The 27,084-nt window shown below is 42.0% G+C and overlaps 1 protein-coding gene and 1 long non-coding RNA gene across 3 annotated transcripts in view; one reads left to right on the forward strand and one right to left on the reverse strand.

Moving 5' to 3' along the window:
* Nucleotides 1–27,084, reverse strand: part of bmpr2b (bone morphogenetic protein receptor type 2b) — a 324,336-nt gene that overhangs the window by 87,843 nt on the left and 209,409 nt on the right. The window lies entirely within an intron of this gene.
* Nucleotides 923–25,939, forward strand: LOC122551453 (uncharacterized). The gene is made up of 3 exons (XR_006312106.2): nt 923–1,130; nt 9,268–9,429; nt 24,759–25,939. It is a non-coding gene; the product is annotated as an uncharacterized LOC122551453 (long non-coding RNA).

Consider the following 27,084-nt stretch of genomic DNA (forward strand, 5'->3'; position numbering starts at 1 on the left):
CTCAGCAGTTTGTCTCACAGTTCCCCTGCCAAAGTCTAAATGCTAAAATTCATGATAACTGAGGCAGCTATCAGTACAAAGACATCTAAATGCAAAGTTAGCAACTTAACTTTTTTTTAATTTTCCTATCCACCTGGGAGATAATTTTGTGGTCCCCTGGAAAACCCCTATTGGCCCCAATTTGTAGATTGCTAATTTCCAAGTTAGTTTACAGCATAAGCATCATGGTTACACAAAGTACTGGGCTAATGGTAAGATTCTTGGGAGTGCAGATGAGCAGAGAGATCTCGGTGCCCATGTATACAGATCTCTGAAAGTTGCCACCCAGATTGACAGGGTTGTTGAGAAGGCATACAGTGTTTTGGCCTTTATTAATAGAGGAATTGAGTTCCGGAACCAGGAGGTTGTGCTGCAGCTGTACAAAGCTCTGATACGGCCACACTTGGAGTATTGTGTACAGTTCTGGTCACCGCATTATAAGAAGGATGTAGAAGCTTTGGAAAGGGTGCAGAGGAGATTTACTAGGATGTTACCTAGTATGGAAGGAATGTCTTACGAGGAAAGGCTGAGGGGGCCTTGAGGCTGTTCTCATTCGAGAGAAGAAGGTTGAGAGATGACTTAATACAGACATACAAGATAATCAGAGGGTTAGATAGGGTGGACAGGGAGAGTCTTTTTCCAAGTATGGGGACGACAAACATGAGGGGACACAAATTTAAAGTGAGGGGAGATAGGTATAAGACAGATGTCAGAGGTAGTTTCTTTACTCAAGAGAGTAGTAAGGGTATGGAATGCTTTGCCAGCAACAGTAATAGATTCGCCAAGTTTAAGTGCATTTAAGTTGACATTGGACAGGCATATTGACGTACATGGAATAGTGTAGGTGGGATGGGCTTCAGATTAGTATGACAGGGCGGCGCAACATCGAGGGTCAAAGGGTCTGTACTGTGCTGTAATGTTCTATGTTATTTTACCTAACAAAAGATCTTGCTCTTTTTGCTCTTTAGTAACTGGATAACAAGTGGTAGCATGAATGTTAGCCGTTTCTTTGCCCATGATGTTGGTCATTGCTCCCTTTTGGAAAGCAACTTGTTCCACAGCGGAATTTGAACATGGCAACTGAACTGGAGGTAATTGCTCAATTAATAATTTTATATTTCACAACAGTTTGTGTTTGATTATGACCGAAACTGCTTTCAGACATTATCTCTGAATTAGCTCTAATTTTAAAATATGCTCCCTTGTTTTTCACATGACAAAAGAGACTACATTTGAAACATACACCTAAAGACGTGTGGACCTTTGTCTAAAGAAGTGTCATACCAGACTGAAAGCATATACTCTTTATCGCGTTTTCCACCTGGGAACCCTGCAGCCTTCTGGATTTAATATCAAGTTCAATAATTTTAGGGCCTGAGCTCTCTCACACCCTTACCCCTACCCCCAGACACCAGACCTTATTATCACATAGTAGGCTATTACACACCATACACTGTTAGCCACCAACAGCTATTCACCCTACTAGCCAGATCATTCTTCATTCCTTGTCTGTCCAACTGTTCTTCTCTCTGTCTGGGTTCTATCCCCATTTACTATAATTTATTCCTTACTCCCTCACAATCCTCTGCATGTAAACCGACATTTTTCTAGCTACCATCAGTTCTGAGGAAGGGTCACTTGACTCTGAATAACTCTGATTCTCTCCACATGTGCTGCCAGACCTGCTGAGCTTTTCCAGCAATTTTTACTTTTGTCTCTGATTTACTGCATCCATAGTTATTTCACTTTTTAATTAACAAGATTCCAATGGCTTTGGGCTACATAAACACTGCATGTATTCTCAGGCACTGAGAATACTGATGGATCTATGCCAACCAAAGTCAGAGGATTAGCAAACTGTACTCAGTAACTCTAGTAATGTGCCCAATAAACTTTTTTTTAAAATTAACAACTTCAGGAGAGGAGCATAGGTGTGCATTTTTTTTAAATCAGGAGTGGTATTTGAAATTTTCCTTTTCCGAGCTTGGGGTGCCAAGGAAAGAATTGTTCAAATGGTTTCAAGGCAATCATAGTTTCAATAGAATAGAGTTACTGGCTAACATAGGCCAAGTCAGGGGTAGAATGGCTGCCTTTACTAGCAGAGAAGCACAGAAGAAGCCATATCTTTCGGATACAGCTATAATATAAATGCAGCTTGAAAATATTAAGCCATATCTTTCAGATACAGCTATTATATAAATGCAGCTTGAAAATATTGTAAGGCTTTGCAGTTAAGTTCATAAGATACGGGAGCAGAATTAGGCCATTCAGCCCACCGAGTCTGCTCCACCATTCAATCATGGCTGATATGCTCCTCACCCACAATTTCCTGCCTTCTTTCCATAGAACATAGAACATAGAAGAATACAGCGCAGTACAGGCCCTTTGGCCCTCGATGTTGCGCCGATCCAAGCCTACCTAACCTATACTAACCCACTATCCTCCATATACCTATCCAATGCCCGCTTAAATACCCATAAAGAGGGAGAGTCCACCACTGCTACTGGCAGGGCATTCCATGAACTTACGACTCGCTGAGTGAAGAACCTACCCCTAACTTCAGTCCTATATCTACCCCCCCTTAATTTAAAGCTATGCCCCCTTGTAATACCCGACTCCATACGCGGGAAAAGGTTCACACTGTCAACCCTATCTAACCCCCTAATCATCTTGTACACCTCAATCAAGTCACCCCTAAACCTTCTTTTCTCTAATGAAAACAGCCCCAAGTGTCTCAGTCTTTCCTCATACGATCTTCCTTCCATACCAGGCAACATCCTGGTAAACCTCCTCTGCACCCGTTCCAGTGCCTCCACATCCTTCCTATAGTATGGCGACCAAAACTGCACACAATATTCCAGATGCGGCCGCACCAGAGTCTTATACAACTGCATCATGACCTCAGGACTCCAGAACTCAATTCCTCTACCAATAAAAGCCAATACGCCATATGCCTTCCTCACCGCACTATTTACCTGGGTGGCAACTTTCAGAGATCTGTGTACATGGACACCAAGATCCCTCTGCTCATCCACACTACCAAGTATCCGACCATTAGCCCAGTACCCCATCTTTTTGTTATTCTTCCCAAAGTGAATCACCTCACACTTAGCTACATTGAATTCCATTTGCCACCTTTCTGCCCAGCTCTGCAGCTTCTCTATATCCTGCTGTAACCTGCCACATCCTTCCTCACTGTCAACAACTCCTCCGACTTTCGTATCATCCGCAAACTTGCTCACCCAACCTTCTAACCCCTCTTCCAGGTCATTTATAAAAATGACAAACAGCAATGGTCCCAAAACAGATCCTTGCGGAACACCGCTAGTGACGGCACTCCATGAAGAAACTTTGCCATCAACTACTACCCTCTGTCTTCTTCCATCCAGCCAATTCCTAATCCAAACCTCCAACTCACCCTCAATGCCATATCTCCGTATTTTCTGCAGTAGCCTACCATGGGGAACCTTATCAAACGCCTTACTAAAATCCATATATACCACATCTACCGCTTTCCCCTCATCAACCTCCTTCGTCACCTTTTCAAAGAATTCAATAAGGTTTGTGAGGCACGACCTGCCCTTCACAAAACCATGCTGACTATCCTTGATCACATTATTCCTATCCAGATGTGCATAAATCCTATCCCTTACAATTCTCTCTAAGACTTTGCCCACAACAGAAGTGAGACTCACCGGCCTATAGTTACTAGGGTTATCCCTACTCCCCTTTTTGAACAAGGGAACCACATTTGCTATCCTCCAGTCTTCTGGCACTACTCCTGTAGACAAAGAGGACATAAAAATCCTCTTGAGCGATTTGACCTTGAAGTGCAGAGAATGAGAAGAAACCTTGAAATACAGCAAATTAGATTGAACATTTTAAAAAGTACAGCACTATTTCAAGTTGGAGTATGGCAGGAGAACAAGGGGAGAATAGTCAAACTGTCAAAAGGCAAATGTGGCATTGAGGCCAGGAAGCTCAATCAAGGCCAATGGCTCTGCAATCTCCTCCCTTGCTTCCCAGAGAATCCTAGGATAAATGCCATCAGGCCCAGGGGACTTATCTATTTTCACCTTTTCCAGGATTTCCAACACCTCTTCTCTACATACCTCAAAGCCATCCATTCTACTTATTTGTGTCTCAGTATTCACATCGACGACAATGCCCTGTTCCTGAATAAATACTGAAGAAAAGTATTCATTCAGTGTCTCCCCAATCTCTTCCGCCTCCACACGCAACTTCCCACTACTATCCTTGACTGGACCTATTCCTACCCTAGTCATTCTTTTATTCCTAACATACCTATAGAAAGCCTTAGGGTTTTCCCTAATCCTACCGACTAAGGACCTTTCATGTCCCCTCCTTGCTGCTCTTAGCTCTCTCTTCAGGTCCTTCCTGGCTACCCTATAACTCTCAATCGCCCCAATTGAACCTTCACGTCTCATCTTGAGATAGGCCGCCCTCTTCCATTTAACAAGGGATTCCAATTCCTTATTAAACCACGGCTCCCTCGCACGACCCTTTCCTCCCTGCCTGACAGGTACATAATTATCAAGGACACTCAATAGTTGCTCCTTGAACAAGCTCCACATATCATTTACACTCTTGCCTTGGAGTCTACTTTTCCAAGCCACACATCCTAAGTCATGCCTCACCGCATCATAATTTCCCTGACCCCAGCTATAACTCTTGTCCTGTAGTACACACTTATCCCTCTCCATCACGAGAGTAAAAATCACTGAATTATGGTCACTATCCCCAAAGTGCTCACCTACCTCTAATTCTAACACCTGGCCTGGTTCGTTACCCAGAACCAAATCCAGTATGGCCTCACCTCTTGTTGGCCTGTCTACATATTGTGTCAGGAAACTCTCCTGCACACATTGAACAAACACTGACCCATCTAACGAACTTGAGCTATAGCTTTCCCAATCAATATCAGGAAAGTTAAAGTCCCCCATAACAACCACCCTATTACTGTCACTCATCTCCTGAATCACCTTCCCTATCCTTTCTTCAATGATTCTAGGACTATTAGGAGGCCTGTAAAAGACTCCTAACAGGGTGACCTCACCTTTCCTATTCCTAACCTCAGCCCAAACTACCTCAGATGGCAAGTCCTCATCCATCGTCCTTTCCACCACTGTAATACTATCTTTGACAAGCAATGCCACACCTCCCCCTCTTTTACCCCCACCTCTGACCCTACTAAAACATTTAAATCCAGGAACCTGCAACAGCCAATCCTGTCCCTGTTCTAGCCATGTCTCCGTAATAGCCATATCCCTTCAACCCATTACAAATTAAAAGTCTGTCTAACTCCTCCTTAAATTTACTTACTGTTCCAGCATCCACCACACTTTGGGGTAGTGAATTCCACAGATTCACAACCGTTTTGAAGAAATAGTTTCTCCTCAACTCTGTTTTAAATTTGCTACCTCTTATGCTCAGACCATGACCACTTGTCCAAGAATGCCCCACAAGTGGAAGAGTCCACTCCACTTCCCTTCCTATAGCAAGGCTATCAAACCCCTCATCTCTGGGGTCATACAGTAATAGAGATGTAGAGCATGGAAACAGACCCTTTGGTCCAACCTGTCCATTCCGACCAGATATCCCAACACAATCTAGTCCCATCTGCCAGCACCTAGCCCATATCCCTCCAAACCCTTCCTATTCATATACCCATACAAATGCCTCTTAAATGTTGCAACTGTACCAGCCTCCATCACATCCTCTGGCAGCTCATTCCATACACGTACGACCCTCTGCGTGAAAAAGTTGCCCCTTAGGTCTCTTTTATATCTTTCCCCTCTCACCTTAAACCTATGCCCTCTAGTTCTGGACTCCCCAAATCCAGGGAAAAGACTTTGTCTATTTATCCTATCCATGCCCCTCATAATTTTGTAAACCTCTATAGGGTCACCCCTCAGCCTCCGACGCTCCAGGGACAACAGCCCCAGCCTGTTCAGCCTCACCCTATAGCTCAAATCCTCCAACCCTGGCAACATCCATGTAAATCTTTTCTGAACCCTTTCAAGTTTCACAACATCTTTCTGACAGGAAGGAGACCAGAATTGCACGCAATATTCCAACAGTGGCCTAACCAATGTCCTGTACAGCCGCAACATGACCTCCCAACTCCTGTACTCAATACTCTGACCAATGAAGGAAAGCCGCCTTCACTATCCTATCTACTTGCGACTCCACTTTCAAGGAGCTATCAACCTGCAATCCAAGGTCTCTTTCTTCAGCAACATTCCCTAGGACCTTACCATTAAGTGTATAAGTCCTGCTAAGATTTGCTTTCCCAAAATGCAGCACCTCACATTTATCTGAATTAAACTCCATCTGCCACTTCTCAGCCCATTGGCCCATCTGGTCCAGATCCTGTTGTAATCTGAGGTAACCCTCTTCGCTGTCCACTACACCTCCAATTTTGGTGTCATCTGCAAACTTACTAACTATACCTCTTAGGCTCGCATCCAAATCATTTATGTAAATGACAAAAAGTAAAGGACCCAGCACCGATCCTTGTGACACTCCGCTGGTCACATGCCTCCAGTCTGAAAAACAACCCTCCACCACCACCCTACCTTTGGGGCATGGATACTGGCTCAAAGGTCTTCTACCTTTGAGCCAGTTCTAACATTTTGCAAGATGTCACCATCTATTTCCCTACAGTCTATATCTTCCATATCCTTTTCCACAGTAAATACTGTTGCAAAATATTCATTTAGTATCTCCCCCATTTTCTGTGGCTCCACAAAAAAGCCTCCTTGCTGATCTTTGAGGGGAGGGGAGAGTGGGGCACTATTCTCTCCCTAGTCACCCTTTTGTCCTTAATATATTTGTAAAAATCCTTTGTATTCTCCTTAATTCTATTTGCCAAAGCTATCTCATGTCCCCTTTTTGCCCTCCTGAATTCCCTCTTAAGTATACTCCTACTTCCTTTATACTCTTCTAAGGATTCACTCGATCTATCCTGACATATGCTTCCTTCTTTTTCTTAATCTAACACTCAATTTCTTTCGTCATCCAGCATTCCCTATACCTACCAGCCTTCCCTTTCACCCTGACAGGAATATACTTTCTCTGGATTCTTGTTATCTCATTACTAAAGGCTTCCCATTTTCCAGCCATCCCTTTACCTGCGACCATCTGCCTCCAATCAGCTTTCGAAAGTTCTTGCCTAATACCGTCAAAATTGGCCTTTTTCCAATTTAGAACTTCAACTTTTAGATCTGGCCCATCCTTTTCCATCATTATTTTAAAACGAATAGAATTATGGTCGCTGGCCCCAAAGTGCTCCCCCACTGGCACCTCAGTCACCTGCCCTGCCTTATTTCCCAAGAGTAGGTCAAGTTTTGCACCTTCTCTAGTAGATACATCCACATACTGAATCAGAAAATTCCTCTCCATCTAAACTTTTAACACTATGGCAGTCCCAGTCGATGTTTGGAAAGTTAAAATCCCCTACCATAACTACCCTATCATTCTTACAGATAATGGAGATCTTCTTACAAGTTTGTTTCTCAATTTCCCTCTGACTATTAGGGGGTCTATAATACAATCCCAAGGAGGTGATCATCCCTTTCTTATTTCTCAGTTCCACCCAAATAACTTCCCTGGATGTATTTCCGGGAATATCCTCCTCAGCACATGTAAAGCTATCCCTTATCAAAAATCCCCTTCCTCTCTTGCCTCCCTGTCTATCCTTCCTGTAGCATTTGTATCCTGGAACATTAAGCTGCCAGTCCTGCCCATCCCTGAAACATGTTTCTGTAATTGCTTGATATCCCAGTCCCATGTTCCTAACATGCCGTGAGTTCATCTGCCTTCCCTGTAAGGCCCCTTGCATTGAAATAAATGCAGTTTAATTTATTAGTCCTACCATGTCCCTGCCTGCCCTGACTGTTTTACTCATTTCTGTTCTCAACTGTACCAGTCTCAGATTGATCTCTTTCCTCACTATCTCCCTGGGTTCCCCCCCCCCGCCCCCCACCAGCTTACTAGTTTAAATCCTCCCAAGCAGTTCTTGCAAATTTTCCTGCCAGTATGTTAGTCCCCTTCCAATTTAGGTGCAATCCATTGGGTCAATCTAGTGAATCTCCTTTGAACTACATCCAATGCCACTACATCTCAAATAAGAGGACCAAACCTGTGCACAGTATTCCAAGTGCGTTCTCACCAATACATTATATGGTTGCAACAATACTTCTTTGCCTTTGTATTCTATTCCTTTCGCTATAAAAACCAACATCCATTTGCTTTATTATCTGCTGTATGTGCATGCTAGTTTTTCTGTGACTCATGATCGTTCTGCACTGGAGCACCCTGATAGTTCCCATTATCGACCTTACTTGTTACATCTTTGAAGAACTCGAGTAAATTAGTCAAACATGAATTGCCCTTCAAAAAATTATGCTGACTCTGATGAATTGTGTTTTGACTTTCCAAATGTCCTGTTATTGCATCCATTATAATTGATTCTTATACGTTCCCAACAATAGATGTTAAACTAACTGGTCTATAATTTCCCACATTTTGCCTCCCTTCCAGTTTGAATAAGGTTGTCATATTAGCAATTTTTCAATCCACTGGAGCCTTTCCCATGTCCAGAGAATTTTGGAATATTGTAACCAATGGATCTACTGTCTCCGCTGCCTTTTCCTTTAATACCCTAGGATGTAGGCCATTAGGCCTAGGAGACATATGTGTCCTCAATTCTAATAGTATACTTAGTACCTTTTCCCTATCGATGTTGATTGTTCTAAGTTCTACCTTATCTTTTGCCTCTGACTTGCCTGTTCCAACAGGAATGGTACTATTGTCCTCCACTGTGAAAAGTGAGGTAAAGTATTGATTCAGTATCTCGGTCTTCTCAGTATTCCCCACTATTAACTCTCTGGTTTCATCTTCCAAGGGACCAACATTCATATTAGCGACTCTCTTCCATTTTCCATACCTATAGAATCTTTTGCTATCCTTTTTGATATTTTGTGCTCGTTTTCTTCCATGAAGTCATCAAAAGTCATCAATGTTTTGAAAGAGCAAATGGACAATGTATAAAATGAACCGAACACCACCCAGGGATATAGCAAGTAGTGCCCGATGGTCACGACACCATAACAGGAAGACTTAAAGCTATATGAATCAGAATACTGTTGGGAACTTAATATTCAAACACTAATCGGAACGAACAATAATTCTCATTCCTCTCAGTGTGAGATATGCAGAGCCAATTTCATGAAGAGAAAGGAAAAACACGCATGAATTTCTGCGGCAAATGACATCCATGCTGAACCAGCACTATTATCTGGGTGTTACTGATCTAATTGGATGGAAAATGCAGGGTCAGCTGCATCTCAACTTATGTCCTATTAGGTAAGCAGACCACGATGTCCTGCATTGAAGACTGATCGGAGTCAAAATCGTGGCAATAATAGGCAAGGGACTGCACATGGCAATCAGCAAAGAGTAGATATGAAGTTAGTACAGAAGACTAGATACTTTTGTAATGGTCACCATAAACCTTGTGTGCTATGTTGCAGTCTGGTGCAAGAGAAAAAGACATTACAGACAGTGTGCAAATTATTATGCAGGAGGAGTAAGCCAGAACTTGTAATTATTAGGAAGTATGCAAGTGTTTGAAGTATCATCAGGTTCTCTGTATTTTGCCTCAAATCCAACTGTGGAATGAATTTGCATTTGCAGATTTGTATTTGCAATTACATTCTATTTCGTTCAAAAAGCACACAATCTGCAGGCAGTCAGTCAATATGGCATTTTATAAACGCCTACTTTGGAAATAAAGACAGTCTGACTCCAGTTTAAGACAGACAGACTACAAACAAGACCTCACAACTAAATATATTGTCTGACTGGAGGTTTCACCTCCTTTATATTGATTGATAACACTTTAAGTTATCTCAGGACAGTGACTTGAAAGAAATTTTGGGATTTGCATATTAATCAATCAAAACCTGCATCTCCATTATAACTGATTAAAGACTTAAGAGCCGTCTTAGGTATGTTCAATTCACTTGCATGAACAGTAAGATCCTTTGATCTTTTCCTTATAAATTCTGTATCTAAGACCTTCTCTCTCACTAGCACCTGATGAAGGAGCAGCACGCTGAAAGCTAGTGTTTTCAAATAAACCTGTTGGACTAAAGCCTGTGTCATGTGATTTTTGATCTTGTCGAACTCAGTCCAACACAAGCACCTCCACATGATAGTTTAAAACTAAACAAATTATGATCACTGGTCCCAAAGTGCTCACCCACTAGCATATCAGTCACTTGCCCTGCCTTATTTCTCCAAGAGGTGGTTAAGGTTTGCCCCTTCTCTTGTAGGGCCATCTACATATTGACTCAAAAAAAAAAATTGTTGAACACACTTGATGAATTCCTGGATGTGGGTTTGCTCGCAGAGCTGGAAGGTTCATTTTCAGACGTTTCATCACCATACTAGGTAACATCTTCAGTGAGCCTCTGGACGAAGCACTGCTGGTTTTGCCTGCTTTCTATTTATATGTTTTGGTTTCCTTGGGTTGGTGATGTCATTTCCTGTGGTGACATCATTTCCTATTCTTTTTCTCAGAGGGTAGTAAATGGGATCCAAGTCAATGTATTTGTTAATAGAGTTCAGGTTGGAATGCCATGCGTCTAAGAATTCTCTTGTATGTCTCGGTTTGGCTTGTCCGAGGATGGATGTATTGTCCCAGTCGAAGTGGTGTCCTTCTTTATCTGTATGTAATGGTACTAGTGAGGGTCATATTGTTTTGTGGCTAGCTGATGTTTCATGTATCCTGGTGGCTAGTTTTCTGCCTGTTTGTCCAATGTAGTGTTTGTTACAGTTCTTGCACAATATTTTGTAAGTGGCATTAGTTTTGCTTGTTGTCTGTATAGGGTCTTTCAAGTTCATTAGCTGCTGTTTTAGTGTGTTGCTGGGTTTGTGGACTACCATGATGCCAAGTAGTCTGGCAGTCATTTCCGAAATGTCTTTAATGTAGGGGAGAGTGACTAGGGTTTCTGGACGCGTTTTGTCTACTTGACTGGGTTTGTTGCTGAGAAATCGATGGACTGTGTTGATTGGCTACCCATTCTTTCTGAATACACTGTATAGGTGATTTTCTCTGCTCTGTGTAGTTCCTCTGTGCTGCAGTGTGTGGTGGCATGTTGAAATAATGTTCTGATGCAGCTTCATTTGTGGATGCTGGGATGATTGCTTCTGTAGTTCAATATTTAATAAATTCCTCCCTTGACACTATGGCAGTCATAGAGTCATAGAGATGTACAGCATGGAAACAGACCCTTCGGTCCAACCCGTCCATGCCGACCAGATATCCCAACCCAATCTGGAAAACAATAATCCCCTACTGTTACAATCCTATCAGTTTTACAACTATCTGCGATTTCTCTATATATTTGCTCCCGAATTTCCTGCTGACTACTGGGAAGGGATCCTATGGTACAATCCCATCAAAATGATCACCTTCCTTCTTATTTCTCAGTTCCACCCAAATAGTTGCACTGGATGATCCCCCAGGAATATCCTCTTAAGTACTGCTATGATGTTTTCCCTCATCAAAAATGTCACTCCTACTCCTCTCTTGCCTCCCCTTCTATCGTTCCCATTGCATCTGTATCCTAGAACATTGAGCTGCCAGTCCTGTCTCCCCCTCAGCCATGTTTCTGTAATAGCTATGATATCCCAATTCCACCCATGCCCTGAGTTCATTTGCCTTAATGTCAGGGCTCTTGCATTGAAACCTCTCTGAGATAACATCAGATGATATGCAAACATTGTCCAGAATTCCTTTGTCCTTAACTTGTCATGTCATCATGTGACTCCAGATTAACAGCAATATGGTTGACTCTTAACTGCTCTCTAAAATGTCCAAACAAGACACTCGGGTGCATCAAGGCACTGAAAAATCTCAAAAGTGAAAGAAAGCTGGACAGGCCACCGAGCACTGTCCTTCGTACTGAAAATGACAATGGTAAACTCAACCCTGCAAAAGTTCTCTTGACTAACACCTGATGGAGATGCCAGAAAACTGGGAAGTTGCCAACTTTATAGCTTTGTTCAAGAAACGTTGTAAGGGTAATTCCACCAATTGCAGACCAGTCCAGTAAGTGGGCCTCTAGAAGCAATTATTTTGAATAGAATCAGTGGTCACATGGAAAATGGTGGGTTAATTAGAATGAGTCAGCATGGAGTTTTAAAGTCGTGTTTCATTAAATTGCTTTTTTAAGAAGAGTATTTTTTTAAAGAAGAATTAACAGAGAAAGCTCAAAAAAGGTAAAGCTGTTGTTAGAGTAAAACATAGATTTCCAGAAAGCATTTCATATATTTCTGCTACTGAGCAGAGGTGGAGGAGGGAATGGATATTTGTGAATCTGGCACCAACGAAGCAGGCTGTTTTGTTCTGGATGGTGTCAAAGCTTCTTGAGTGTTGTTGGAGCTACACACATTCAGACAAAGTGGGGAGTATTCCATCACACGCTGATTTGTGCCTTCTAGGTAATGCACAGGCTTTGGAATCAGGAGGTGAGTTATTCATTGCAATATTCCTATCTTCTGACCTGCATTGGTGGCCACTGTGCTTATATGGCAGGCCCAATTGACTTGCTAGTCAGTGGTAACCCCAAGGATGTTGATAGGGAGATTAAGTGATGGTAGCACCATTGAATGTCAAGGGTGCTAGTTGGATTGTTTCTTATTGGTGTTGATCATTGCCTGGCATTTGTGCAGCATGAATGTTACTTTCCACTTGTCAGCCCAAGCAAGATATCGTCCAGATATTGTTGCATATGAACATGGTCTGCTTCAGTATCTAAGAATCACAAATAGTGCTTAATATTATGTAATCATCAGCAAGCAACCCCATTTCTGACCTTATGAAGAAAGGAAGGTCATTGATGAAGCAGCTGAAGATGTTGAGCTTACGACACTACCCTGAGGAACTCTTGTAGAGAGCTGAAACGACAGACCTCCAACATACACAACCATCTTCCTATATGCTAGGTATGCCTCCAACCAGTGGAGTGATTGCCCTCTGATACCCACTGATTCCATTTTTACTAAGGTCCTTGGTGCCACACTTGGTCAATTGCAGCCTTGATGTCAAGGGTTGTCACACTCACCTCTGGAATGCAGCTCTTTTGCCCATGCCTAAACCAATGGTGTAATGAGATCAGGTGCTGAATAGCCCTGCCAGAACCCAAACTGGGTGTCACTAAGCAGGTTATTGCTGAGCAGATGCTGCTTGATAGCATGGTTTATGTCACCTTCCATCACTTTACTAACGGTTGAGAGGAGACTCATGGGATGGTAGTTGGCCGGGTTGAATTTGTCCTGCTTTTTGTGTGTAGGATATACCTGGGCAGTTTTCCACATTATCGGGTAGATGCCAGTGTTGTAATTGTACTGGAAGAGCTTGGTTAGGGGAACATCATCTTCTGGAGCACAAGCCTTTAGTACTATTGCCAAAATGTTGTCAGGGCCCATGGCCTTAGCAGTCTCCACATGTTTCTTGATATCATGTGAAGTGAAATGAATTGACTGAAGACTGATATTTGTAATGCTGGGGCCCACTGGAGGAGGGCGAGATGGATCATCCACTCGGCACTTCTGTCTGAAGACTGCTGCAAATTCTTCAGCCTTATCTTTTGCACTGCTGACTTGGCTCTTATACCATTAAGGATGAAGATATTTGTGGAATCTCCTCCTCCAATGAATTGTTTAATTGTCCACCACTATTTACAATTGCCTGTGGCAGGACTGCAGAGCTTCAGTTTGGTTAGTTGATTGTGGAATTGCTTAGCTCTGTTTATCACTTGCTGCTTATTCTGATTGGCATATAAGTAGTCTGTTTGGGAGCTTCACCAGATTGATAGCCCATTTTTAGGCATGTCTGGTGATGCTCTGGCATGCCCTCCTGTACTCTCCATTGAACCAGGGTTGATCCTCTGGCTTAGTATTGATGGTTTAGTGGGAGATATATTGGGCCACAAGTTTGAAGATTGGAGCATAATTCTGCTGCTGTTGATGGCCCACAACACCTCATGGTTGCCAAGACTTGAATTGCTAGACCTGTTCGAAGTCTGACCCATTTTGCATAGTGATAGTGCCACACAACATAATGGAAGTTATTCTCAATGTGAAGGCGAAACTTCGTCTCCACAAGGACTGTGCGATGGTCACTCTTACCAATACTGTCATGGATGGGTGCATCTGCAGCCAGCAGACTGGTAATGATGAGGTCAACTGTGTTTTTCCCTCATATTCACAGTCGTGGAATCATACCTCACAGATCATGTCCCAGAAAATATTATTGCCATTCCAAGGTATGTCCTGTCCCACTGGCAAAACAGAAGCAGAAGAGTTGACGGCACAGTGACACACAGTTGGGACTGAGTTGCTCTGGGAGTCTTTCAAATTGACTCCATACAGTGTGAAGTCTCATGGCATCAGATGATACTCAGTCAAGCAAACCTCCCACTGATTACCATGTATTGCAATGTATTTGCCCCGTCTGAGCTTAAGAATCAGTATACCTTCTCATTTAGCACCACATGAAGGAAGCACCAAAGCTGGTCATGCTGCTCAGAGTACTCTGGTGGGGGCATTCAATGTCCATTGCTATCACCAAATTTGGCCTCAGCAGCACAAGCTGGTTAAGTCCTAAATTACATAACTGACAGAATAGGTCAGTGGCAGGCAGTTTCTTAACATCTGCATGGACCTCCAAGGCCCACGAGAGTTATCAACTTCCACAACTGGAAGTCAATGCCGTGATCGGCATGTTGACCCCAACTGCTGTGTGCAGAAGACTGGAGCAGCTGCATGTGTGCACATCTTCACAGCTTAGCAGGCACATTGGTGGCAGGTGATGAAGGAACAGGAAGGGAAAATTGTAATTGGTTTCACCTTCATTAATCTGCGTGATTCTTCTGGAGATGAAGTACTCAGTTTCGCAATGAGGATACTGTCCACCGTGTTGTGTGGCACTACCATCATGCTACATGGGATAAATGTTGAAAGATTAAGCAACTTACGACTGGGCATCCATAAGTGCTACAGGCCATCACAGCAGCAGAATTGTACTCCAACACAATCTGTAACCTCATGGCCCAGCATATCCCCCACTCAACTATTATTATCTAACAAGGAGATCAATCTTGGTTCAATGGATAGTGCAGGAGGACATGTCAGATACAGCAGCACTCATGCTTAAACATTAGATGTCATCTTGGTGAAGTTATAATACAAACTAGCTTGTATCTAAGCTAGTGTGCTTCCAATTAAACCTGTTGGACTACTACAACCTGGTGTTGTGTGATTTTTTAACTTTGTATCTAAAACAGCATAAACAACAAGTCATAGATAGGGTTGAACAATTCCACAATGAACCGATCAAATCTAAGCTCCACAGTCCTACTTAATCCAACATATACTGCAGGAAAAGGCTCCATATATGTTCATAACCTTATCAATGTCAGAAGAGCTGAGTGGATGACTCATCTTGGCCTTCTCCAGTGATCACCAGCATCACAGATGCAGTCTTCAGATAATTCCATTCACTCCAGGTGACATCAAAAAACAGATGAAGGCATTGGATAGTACAAAGATTATGGGCTGTGTCAATACTCTGGCAATAGTACTGAAGACCTGTGCTCCAGAACCTATGGCTGCCCAAGCTATCCAGTTAAAACAGAGGCATTCAACTGACAGTGTAGAAAATTGCCCAAGCACAACCTTTTCCGAATCTAACCCAAAGCTACTGCCCCATCAATCTACCCTCAATCATAAGTAATGTGATGTAGAGGTGATCAAGAGTGCTATCAAGCAATTCTTGCTTAGCAATAACCTACTTAGAGAGGCACAGTTTAGGTTCTGTCAGGGCCACTCAGCTCCTGACCTCATTATTGCCTTGGATGAAACATGGACAAAAGATCTGATTTCCAGAGGTGAGGTGATAATGACAGCCCTTGATATCAAGGATGCTTAACAAAACTGGAGTCAATGGTTATCACAGAGAAAACTCTCTGCTGGTTGGCATCATGCCTAGTACAAAGAAAAATATTGGCATGTTGGACATCAGTCAAACTCAGTTCCAGGACATTACTGTATGATTTCCCTTGGATAGTGTCGAAAGTCCAGTCACCATCAGCTGCTCCATCTCACCTTCCCTTTCTCCTAAGTCAGAGTGGGACATCCTCTGAAGGCTGCACAATATTCAGCACCTTTCAAGACTCTTCAGATACTGATGCCATCCATGTCCAAATGCAGCAAGACCTGGAAAATTTCCAGGTTTAGACTGACAAGTGGCAAGGAACATTCACACCAAAGACCAGACAATTACAATTTTCCAACAGGAGAGAATTGAGCCATTGTCCCTTTACAATTGTTGCATAACCCACAATCAACATCCTGCAGGTTACCATCAATCAAATACTGAATTGGACTAGCCAAATAAATACTGTGGCTCAAGAATAGGTCAGAGGCTAGGAATCTATAGCAAGTAACCCTCCATTCCTGATAAAGGGCTTTTGCCCGAAACGTCGATTTTCCTGCTTCTTGGATGCTGTCTGACCTGCTGTGCTTTTCCAGCACCACTCTAATCTAAACTCAGTTCCTGGCTCACCAAAGCCTGTCCATCATCTACAAGGCACAAGTCAGGATTGTGTTAAAAAAACCTTTATCGCTGGGATATCATCAAACAATGTGATTCTCTCTCCTTGGGATATCATCCGATGATGAGCCAACTGTGTGAAATACTGTCAGGCAAGGTGAGAGACTTCTTATTGGCTCTGGGATCCCAAAGGCATGCCAACGTTCTCTCTCAGGGCCATCATCAGACAAGATGTAAATCTCTCTCTCTGGGATACCAGCAGATGATATGCTTTTTTTTGTCTCTCCCCAGTTCGGGTGATCAGGCAAGGTGTCAGTTCTCTCTTTCTCTTTGAGAAACCATCTGGCAAGCTGTCAACTCTCTCTCCTTGGTATGCCATCAGGCAGTGCCAACTATCACACAAGGTGCCAGCTCTCTCTCACTGGGATGCCATCAGGTCAGAGTATCAGCACTTCTTTTCTCTCTGAATTACCAATCAGAGCAGTTATCAACTCTCTCCCTCTTTGGGTTACCATCAAGCAAAGTGCCCATCTCTCTCTCTCTCGGTTACCATCAAGTGAGATGCCAACTCTCTGGTCATTGTCAGGTAAGGTGCCATCTCTCTCTCTCTCTCTCTCGCTGAGATCATCATCAGGCGACATTTCATTCTCTTTCTAGGATACTATGAGGTAAGATGTCAACTCTACCTCCAGGATATAATCAGAGAATATGCCAGAAAGCAAAGTGGCCAACTTTCTCTGTCTCTCTCTGGGATACTATACTTGGATACCACCAGCTATGTGCCAATCCTCTCTCTCTGGAATACCACTGGTATATATCAATTCTCTCAAATACCAATGGACAAGATGCCAACTTCCTTTGTCCTTGATAATAACAGATGAGGGGCCAATGCTTTTCCTCTTCAATACAATCACCTGTCTTTCTTGGATACGCCAGGTGAGGTGCAAACTCTATCTTTCAAGTGGAGTATCAAGTGAAGCATATCCACCCCTATCCCTGCCCCAAAAAACCGCCTCCCAAGTGTTCAGAGAGTGAAGTCAAATGCACATTGTCTCCAAGCCGACAAACTATTTTGCAAACACGTCAACTGGTATTTTCAACATTAATTGTAAACCCAGCAGCAGTAGTTGGGATGGGTGGTGGGTTGTTGATTTATTACAAAATACAGCAGCAGGTAAAGAGATCCCAATAGCAAAGTAACTCTGGTTGAATAGAGATCAGGTGACAAGGGAGGGGAGACTGCAGTGGGGGGGGGAAAGAGAGAGAGAATGTGTGTCTAATTTTAATTAATGCAACAAAAGTATTCCAAATGTTGTGTGTTAGGAGATAGTGATTATCAAAAATTCTCTCTTTTGGAAGTTGGATAAATATTTCATTTGAACATTAAACAAGAGGGCGGCTAATCTCTTAGAATGACCATATCAGTCGCTGAATGTACAATGTTGCTCGTTTATTGTTGTTGTTTCAACAGCTAGTTGTCAGTTTGAATCATTGTGCAGACAGTGTGCCTTCAAAATCTGTTGTTGTGTCTTCGCCATTCAAACAGATTAGCCAGCAAGGTTACTTTTATCATCACAGTAATTCACTGAACTTTACTAAACTTCACGCCTACTTCCTCTGGTCTGTTTACTGTGCTTCTGGGTTGAACTTGAGGTTACGGTTAACATTACTTGGCATCTACCACATTATTCCTTATCAAATAAACCTCGTGCCGTGTGACTTCTGACCTCATCCTCAGAACAGAGGGTATTTAACATGCCACGTTATAAATAAAAATTGTCAGATTTGCCTACTTTTCTAACATTACTGAACTGAAGTTGAAGTGATTTTACCAAGTGACTTTCATCAGACTAGCTAAAAACTGAAAGAACAGTGGATGTGGAAAATCAGAAACAAAAACAGAAGTTGATGGAAAAGCTTAGCAGGTCTGGCAGCAGCTGTGAAGAGAAATCAAAATTAACATTTCAAATCCGATGACTCTTCCTCTGAGTTGATGGTAGATAAGAAAATGTCAGTATACATGCAGAAGATAGGGTGGGGAAGGGTAAGGAGTAAACAATAGGTAGGGTTAGAATCCAAAGAGACAGAAGAACGTTGGACAGACAAAGGAGTCAATAAGAATCTGGCAGGGAGAGTGAATAGTAGAGACTGTTAGTGACTAACAATAGGTAATGTATAATGGCAGACTATGTAGTAACAAGGCCTGGAGTATATGGTAGGAGGCTAGGACATTGCGGAGTTCAAGCCTTAAAATTATTGAATTCGATATTGAATCCAGAGGCATCAGGATCCCTAAGCAGAAAAAGAGGTGTTGTTTTTCTTGAGCTGCACTTCGCTGGTGCACTGCATTGGCTAGGGAAGAGGATGCTATGTTAAAGCGGTAGGCAACTGGAAACTCAGGGACTTGTCTGTGGACAAGATGTAGATGTTCTTGGAGTGGTCATCCAGCCTACACTTTGTTTCCCCAATGTAGAGGAGACCAGATTGTGAGCAGCAAATGCAATAGACTAGATTGTGAGAAGTGCAGGTAAAGTGTGGCTTCATCTGGAAGGTATGTTTCAGTCCTTAGATACTGAAAAGGAAGGAGGTAAATGGGCAGGTCTTATACCTTTGGCAGTTTCAGGGGCATGTGCCATGGAGCTGTGGGGGAATGTTGGGAGTGAAGGAAGAATGGACCAGGCTGTCCCGGAGGGAACAGTCCCCATGGAAGGTGGACAAGGCAGGGGAGAGCAATATGTGTTTGGTGGTGGCATCTCGCTAGAGGTGGTGGAAATGGCAGATGATGAACTTCGGGATGTGGTGTTATGCATCAGGCCAGAACCTCTCCAAGTGTTTTAAGAAGGTAGCCCAGAGGATAACTTTTTTTTTAGGCAGATGTAAAGTGGATGCTGTATTCCAGGTGTGACGCTGGTCAAACCACTCAACTTTAACAAAAGATAATTTATTTAAACATTGCAGATGAAACACAAACAAAAGAAAACAGAATTTACAATAACAACTTATTTGATAATCCAACCAATGCAACATTGCAACATAACAAAACTGTTCCAATCCCTGCAATATCCCATTAACACACCCCTTGGCAAAAGATAAATTCAAACACAGGTTCTTACAGACAGGAGTGTTCAGAGAGGAAGTTCAGGCAAGACTCTGTTCAAACATGGAACCTCTTTTCACGGCAGCTGCTTCTCTGTTACCAGCAGTTTTCAACTGCCTGCTAAAACTACTCAAAACTAAACTAAAAGGTAAAAAGCCTGAACTAAGAGAACTGGCTACTCCCCAGCCATTGTTCAAAGTAATTATTTCCAGACAAATTGGCACCTCTGCCTTTACGACCCATGTTGAAAAAAACCAAGGACAACATAACCTTGTTATTAGGGCAGCACTGCCACAGTGAATGCTGGTGAGATGGTGGATAAGGACAAGGGGAAACCTATCGCTGTTCCGGGACAGAAGGTGGGGGAGGGCGCAAATGCAGGAGATGGGTCAGATCAGGTTGAGGGTCCTCTCAACAAGGGTACTGGGAAATCCTCGGTTGAGGAAGAAGGTGGACGTTTTGGAGGCTTCCTTATCACAGTTGGCCTCATCAGAACATATGCGGCAGAGATGGAGGAACTGAGAGAATTGAATGGAATCTTTACAGGAAACAGGATGGGTGGATGTACAGTCCAGATTGCTGTGGTAGTCCATGGGCTTATAACACTATCTACTGTTAGCCACTAACAGTCTTCATTAACAGCTATTCACCCTCCTAGCTAGATAGTTATCGACTACTCTGTCTGACCAACTGTTCTTCTCCATCTTTGGGGTCTATCCTTACCTATGCTTTACTGCTTACCCTTATTTTCTGCATATAAACCAACAGTTTCCTAGTTACCATCAGTTCTGAGGAAGGGTCACTAGACCCGAAACGTTAACGTTGATTTCTTTACACAGACGCTAGCATATCTGCTGTGCTTTGCCAGCAACTCCTGTTTTTGCTTAATCAAACTAGCTGTTCTCCATGTTTTCTCTACATTGGAACATAGTCTATGGAGCTCCCTACAGCTTATGAAGTAAATCAAACAATACCTCATCGACCAATAACTTGGACTAGGAGATAAAAAGAGTACATACATTTCAAACACAGAAATTCAAGAAAGTGTCACAGTTCACAGACCTAAATTTGGAACAGATGTTCTCAGGGAAATGCAAAACAGACATGTGGAGGTTGTTAAAGAAGCACTTGCTACTAGTGCTGGACAGGTTTGTCACACTGAGACAAGGAAGGGATGGTAGTTGAAAGAACCTTAGATGACAAGGGATGTGGAAGAAGGAAGCTTACTTAAGGTTGAGAAGGCAAGGACAGACAGGACTTTAGAGGGTTACAAGGTAGCCAAGAAGGATCTGATGAATGGACTTAGGAGAGCTAGAAGGGAGCATGAAAACACTTTAGCAAATAGGATTAAGGAAAATCCTAAGTCATTCTATACTTATATGAGGAATCAGAGGATGGCCAGAGTAATGGTAGTGTCGATCAGGGACTTTAGAGGGAACTTGCACCTGTAGTTGGAGGTGGTAGGGGAGGTCCTTAATGAATACTTTGCTTCAGTATTACCCACTGAGAGGGGCCTTGACATTTCGGAGGACAGCATGAAACAGACTAATATGCTTGAACAGGTTGATGTTAAGGAGGAGGATGTGCTGAAAATTTTGAAAAAAGTTAAGGATAGATAAATCCCCTGGGCCAGAAGGGATATACCCAAGATTATTACAGGAAGCAAGGGAAGGGATTGCTGCACCTTTGGCGATGAGCTTACCATCCTCGCTGTCCACTGGAGTAGTGCCAGATGATTGGAGGGTGGCAAACGTTATTCCCTTGTTGAAGAAAGGGAAAAGGTATCCCTGGGAATTACAGATCAGTCTTACATCTGTGGTGGGCAAAGTATTGGAGAGGATTCTGAGAGACAGGATTTATGATTATTTGGAAAACCATAGTTTGATTAGAGATAGTCAGCATGGCTTGTGAGGGGCAGGTCATGAATCACAAACCTTATTGAATTCTTTGAGGATGTGAAGGTAAAGCATTGGATGTGAAATACATGAATTTTAGCAAGACATTTGATAAGGTTCACCGTGCTGGGCTCATTCAGAAAGTAAGGAGGCGTGGGATATTTGATAAGGTTCACCGTGCTGGGCTCATTCAGAAAGTAAGGAGGCGTGGGATACAGGGAAATCTGGCTGTCTGGATGCATAATTGGTTGACCCATAGAAGACAGAGGGTGGTAGTAGATGGAAAGAATTCAGTCTGGAGCTTGGTGACCAGTGGTGTTCCACAGGAATCAGTTCTGGGACCTCTGCTCTGTGATTTTTATCTATTAGTCTGATCTTAGAGTGGGATAAAAGGTCAACACAACATTGAGGGCTGAAGGGTCTGTATTGTGCTGTACTGTTCTTTTTTTATACGTCCGGGTCCTACAATGCTGGGAGATATAGATCAGAAATAATCTCTCTCTATAATCAAGCAGTCGAGAGTGTGGTGCTGGAAAAACACAGCAGGTCAGACAGCATCCAAGGAGCAGGAAAATCTGGGTGGGTTGCTCTTCAGAGGATCGGTGAGGACTTGTTGGGCCGAAGGGCCTGTTTCCATACTGTAGGGAATCTAATCTAAACCAGCAGGTCATCAGGAGTGAGAGCAGGTTTCCACTTTTGTGTTTGCTTCCTGAGTTAGTGAGCTCAATCAGTATGGTGCTTCTGGCCTTTGGAGAGATTTGCAACATTATTCTGTAGGCACAGTACCAGATCAAGTTTTGTGTTTTAACAGTTTTCAGTTCTCTTTTTCTGCCTCATCATCACTGTTTCCAGTTTGCATTTGTTTGGCGATGGAGGATCATGGAATCAGCAGACCCAGTGAATAGATTTCTCATCTGTGAAGCTCACACTAGAGACTTGATTGCTGTGTTGATCAAGTTCTATATAGTGAAGAATGCTGTCTTTCAGATGAGATATTTAACTATGCCCTGGCTGTACACAGATAGGTGCAAGAGAATGCACGATCCCATTTAAAACACTAAGAGTTATCTTTGATGATATGGCCATTTGTTATTTTCAATCAAAACAACTTTCCAGGTCATTATCACATTGTTGTTTGAGGGAGATTGTTATGTAAACTGGTCACTAGATTTCCAGACATTCAACAGTGACTACACCTCAAAATTTGGTTGCAATCTACTTTGACTGCAGGCCTTTCTTTCTTGCTATCCTTAGAGCTCCTTACTCACACTTCTCTCACTGTTGTTCATCACAGTGCACTCAAATGTGTTGCAGGTTACAATCCCAACTATGATTTCCTCTTAAACTTTAGGAATACCAAATGTGTGCTGTGAGAATGGAACAACTTCATGTGTAAAGCTAGACAACCACATTAACTGATGAGACTTAGTAGACTGTAATTAGGAACAAGAAACCTCTCCAAAACTGTTTTCATCCTCCTAATGTGGAGGTGCCAGTGTTGGACTGGGGAGGACAAAGTCAGAAGCTACACGACACCTGGTTGTAATTCAACAAGTTTCTTTGAAATCACAAGCTTTCCAAGCACTGTCCCTTCATTAGGTGAAGTGAAGACAGGACACAGGCACAGAATTCATCAGTAGTGAGATCAAAAGATCATACAAATGATGTATGTGAAGTGTTGACAAGATTAATAATAAATCTCTGCAAGTGATTGAAAGTGTCAGAGCGTGTGAGTGAAGTGTCAACAGCCGAATAGCAAGTGAAGGATGACCTATAATCCTATCAATTAAGGCACAGAGATAATTATAAAAAATAAAAATAAGGTGGTGCTGGAGCTAAACCAAATGACTGGAATAACATGATAGGTATAAGAGTTGCGTGCCAAAGGTCTAACCAAAGTAACAAGTAAACCAAAACTGTACAATCTAATTAAGGTAGAGAGATCATAAGTTATCAAGGTCATGGCGTCAAAAGGAAGATTTTACAGATACAGGATAGTACAGTGTGGCTTTATGTAGCTTGTAGGACTATAATCTGGTGTCATATCACTTCTGACTTCACCTTCATAGATTGTACTGGTCTGTACTGTGCAGTCCTAGAGGCCACACAAAGTCTAGATCAATGCTACATCCATTTGTTAGATCTTGAATTGTGAATCCTAACAGGTCTCCTCATTGAGCGTGAGAATGTATCCACTAATGAAGCTAGAATTTGCCTTTTCCAAACGTCCAGGCCAACAAAACTGAAACAGGATACCATAAAGAATCAGTTTACTCCTGATAACTCAGTCATTATTGTGCTTAAAAGACAAGACTAATTTTTTTTTATAAACAATATTTGGAATTAAATAACTTCAGCAACACAGACAAGTACTAAGAGAAGGAAAAATTCAAACTGACTTATCAGATTATCTGAATTTAACTATGAATTAAGAGGAAACTTATGAATGTAATAAAAGGAGTTTCATGGGCCACAAGAACCAACTGTCAGAGCTTTGAAGCTACAAACTGCTCTGGCCAAAAGGTACTTCAACTGTCATTAGGGCAAAGCTTAGCAAAAGCAACTAAAGCAAGAGATTACTTGTGGAGTATGCAATTCCTCAAATAGTTAACATAACTGTGCTGTAAGACACTGGGTATCTAAAGGTCATGTTGACTCATCCTTGCAGTTACAGTTTATTTGTATAATACTAAAGTTTAGAGAGGTGAACCTCTTCAACAGTCCCATTACAGACACTTAGATAAGATTCTCAGAAATGTTGCGGAATAGGCAAAATGTTTGTATAATTTTTTTTAAAAATCGAAATGTGTCAATAATTCTACTATTAGAACAGAATTTTAAAAATCAAGAGGAACGAACTTGTAAAATAAGCAGTAAAAATGAGTAAATTTTGGAATTGGTTACTGGGAACACAAATTAAAAATCTGGACACACATAATCAATAATTTTTCCAACTGAAGACATTCATGGTCTCAAAATTGTATCTAATCTCAGCGGCCTGCAGCTAATTTCCATGGTGCAAATGGATTTTCTTTAATCCACTTCCACTTTGACACTACAACCTTTGCTTCTCTTAAAGGGTTCTGCTGGCTAAGATAACAGTAGCCCTATGGGACGTCACCCATGGTCCTGGTTAATCTCTTTATTCTTACATGGGGCATTGAAGAAATTTAAGAGTAAATCACATTGCTGTGGAGCTGTAGTCGCATCTAGGCCAGACTGCAGACTTCCCTCCTAAAGGGAATAAGTGAACAAGGTGGGTTTTTATGATATTTGATATGGTTTCGTGATTGAGACAAGCTGTTACTTTGAGCATTTTATTGATTGAATTTAAACTGCACCAACCACCATGGTGGGACTTGTGTCCACATCCCCAGAACATTAGCCTCTATATCTGGTTTACAACACTGTGGCATTACAACCACGTACGTCACTGTCTCCACTATGAATGTGTTTTTAACTGAATTCATTTTAAAATTTTTATTTGATTTTTAAAATAATGTTTTCTAATCTTATTTCCGAGGAACACAGAAACATTCAGCCATAGAGCTTGCTCCATCATTCTAGATCTTCAATGCCACTTTCCTACACTATTCCCATATTCTTTTGCATCATTTGTCTTAGAAACCTATTGATTTTGTGGCTTGAACCTTCCCAACAATTGAGCTCGCAGAGTCCTCTGAAGTAGAGTTCCAAAACTTCACCACCTGTTGAATAAAGGAACTCTCTCTCATCTCTGTTTTAAATAACTTTATCTAAGATGATATCCCATGCTTGAGTTACCTGCCTGAGGAAACATCTACATCCATTCTCTTAGACCCTGAATTGAGAATTTCAATAAGATTACTTCTCACTCTTCAAAATTCTAGGGAATGCACACCAGTTTTCTCAATCTCTCCTCATAAACAATTCAACTATCCCAGTATCCTTCTTTAGATAAGGAGATCAAAATTGTAAATTGTAAAGATGAGGTCTCACCAAAGCTGTATACAATGACAGCAAGGTATCTTTACACCCCCGGGAAATGAGTGCCAATGTACCACTTGTCTTTCTAATTGATTGCTAGCTTTTCGTGACTCATGGACATGCAGATCTTTCTGGGTACCCAAGATTTCCCACTTCTCACCACTTAAGAAATATTCTATCTTGCCTTTTATTCTATCCAAGTAAACAACTTCACACTTATTTATATTATATTCCATCTGCCATGTTCTAAACCATTCAATTAGACTCTCCAAATCCTCCTGAAGCCTTCAGGCAAGCTCCTCACAACTTACATTCCCATACTATTGGGTACCATCAGCAAATTTAGATTAGATTTTTTTTAGATTACATTACAGTGTGGAAACAGGCCCTTCGGCCCAACAAGTCCACACCGACCCGCCGAAGCGAAACCCACCCATACCCCTACATTTACCCCTTACCTAACACTACAGGCAATTTAGCATGGCCAATTCACCTGGCCCTGCACATCTTTGGACTGTGGGAGGAAACCGGAGAACCCGGAGGAAACCCACGCAGACACGGGGAGAACGTGCAAACTCCACACAGTTAGTCGCCTGAGGCGGGAAGTGAACCCGGGTCTCAGGCGCTGTAAGGCAGCAGTGCTAACCACTGTGCCACCGTGCCGTCCCCAAATCTGGAAATGTTACAGTTGATCCCATATCTAAGTCATTTATATAGATTATGGATAGTTATGGATCTATTACTGACCCTTGCAGTTAAAAATTGGTATTCTGAAAATGATCCATTTATTCTTATTCTCTGCTTTCTGTCTATTAACCAATATTCAATCTATATTAAAACATTCCCTTCAATTCCATGTGTTTGAACTTTATTTATTCACCTCTTGTGAGGAATCATATTAAAAGCCTGAAAATCCAAATGCACCATATTCCTTGATTCTTCTTTGTCAATGCTACGAGTAACACCATCAAAAAATTCCAATAATTTGTCAAACATGATTTCCGTACCATAAACCTATGTAGATTCTGCTAAATTTTAACGTTCTTTTCTAAATGTTCAGTTGTCACATCTTGTATAATAGATTCTAATTTTTTTCCCGACTACAATATCAAACTAATAGATCTGTCATCCTTTAGTCTTATTACTTTCTCAAATATTGGTGTTAAATTATTACTTTCTTGTAAGAACCTTTCCAGAATCTAAAACAATTACTGAAGATGAGCACCAACGCATCCACCATCTCTTTTGCTCCTCCCTTTAACACTCTAACCTTATGTACATCCTGTCCAGCAGATTTCTCAACTCTAAATCTAGCTAACTTTTCTACCCATTTACTAATACAAATTTATTTTAGCTATTCAATTACACAAGGCATGCAGTATTTCTGGAAGATTTTCTGTATCTATTTCTGTGGGCATACACAAAGCAAGTATTCAGTT

This window comes from Chiloscyllium plagiosum, unplaced genomic scaffold (assembly GCF_037043375.1).
Source record: "Chiloscyllium plagiosum isolate Xiang-an unplaced genomic scaffold, Cpla_swu_hap1 HiC_scaffold_7, whole genome shotgun sequence".
Classification (NCBI taxonomy): domain Eukaryota; kingdom Metazoa; phylum Chordata; class Chondrichthyes; order Orectolobiformes; family Hemiscylliidae; genus Chiloscyllium; species Chiloscyllium plagiosum.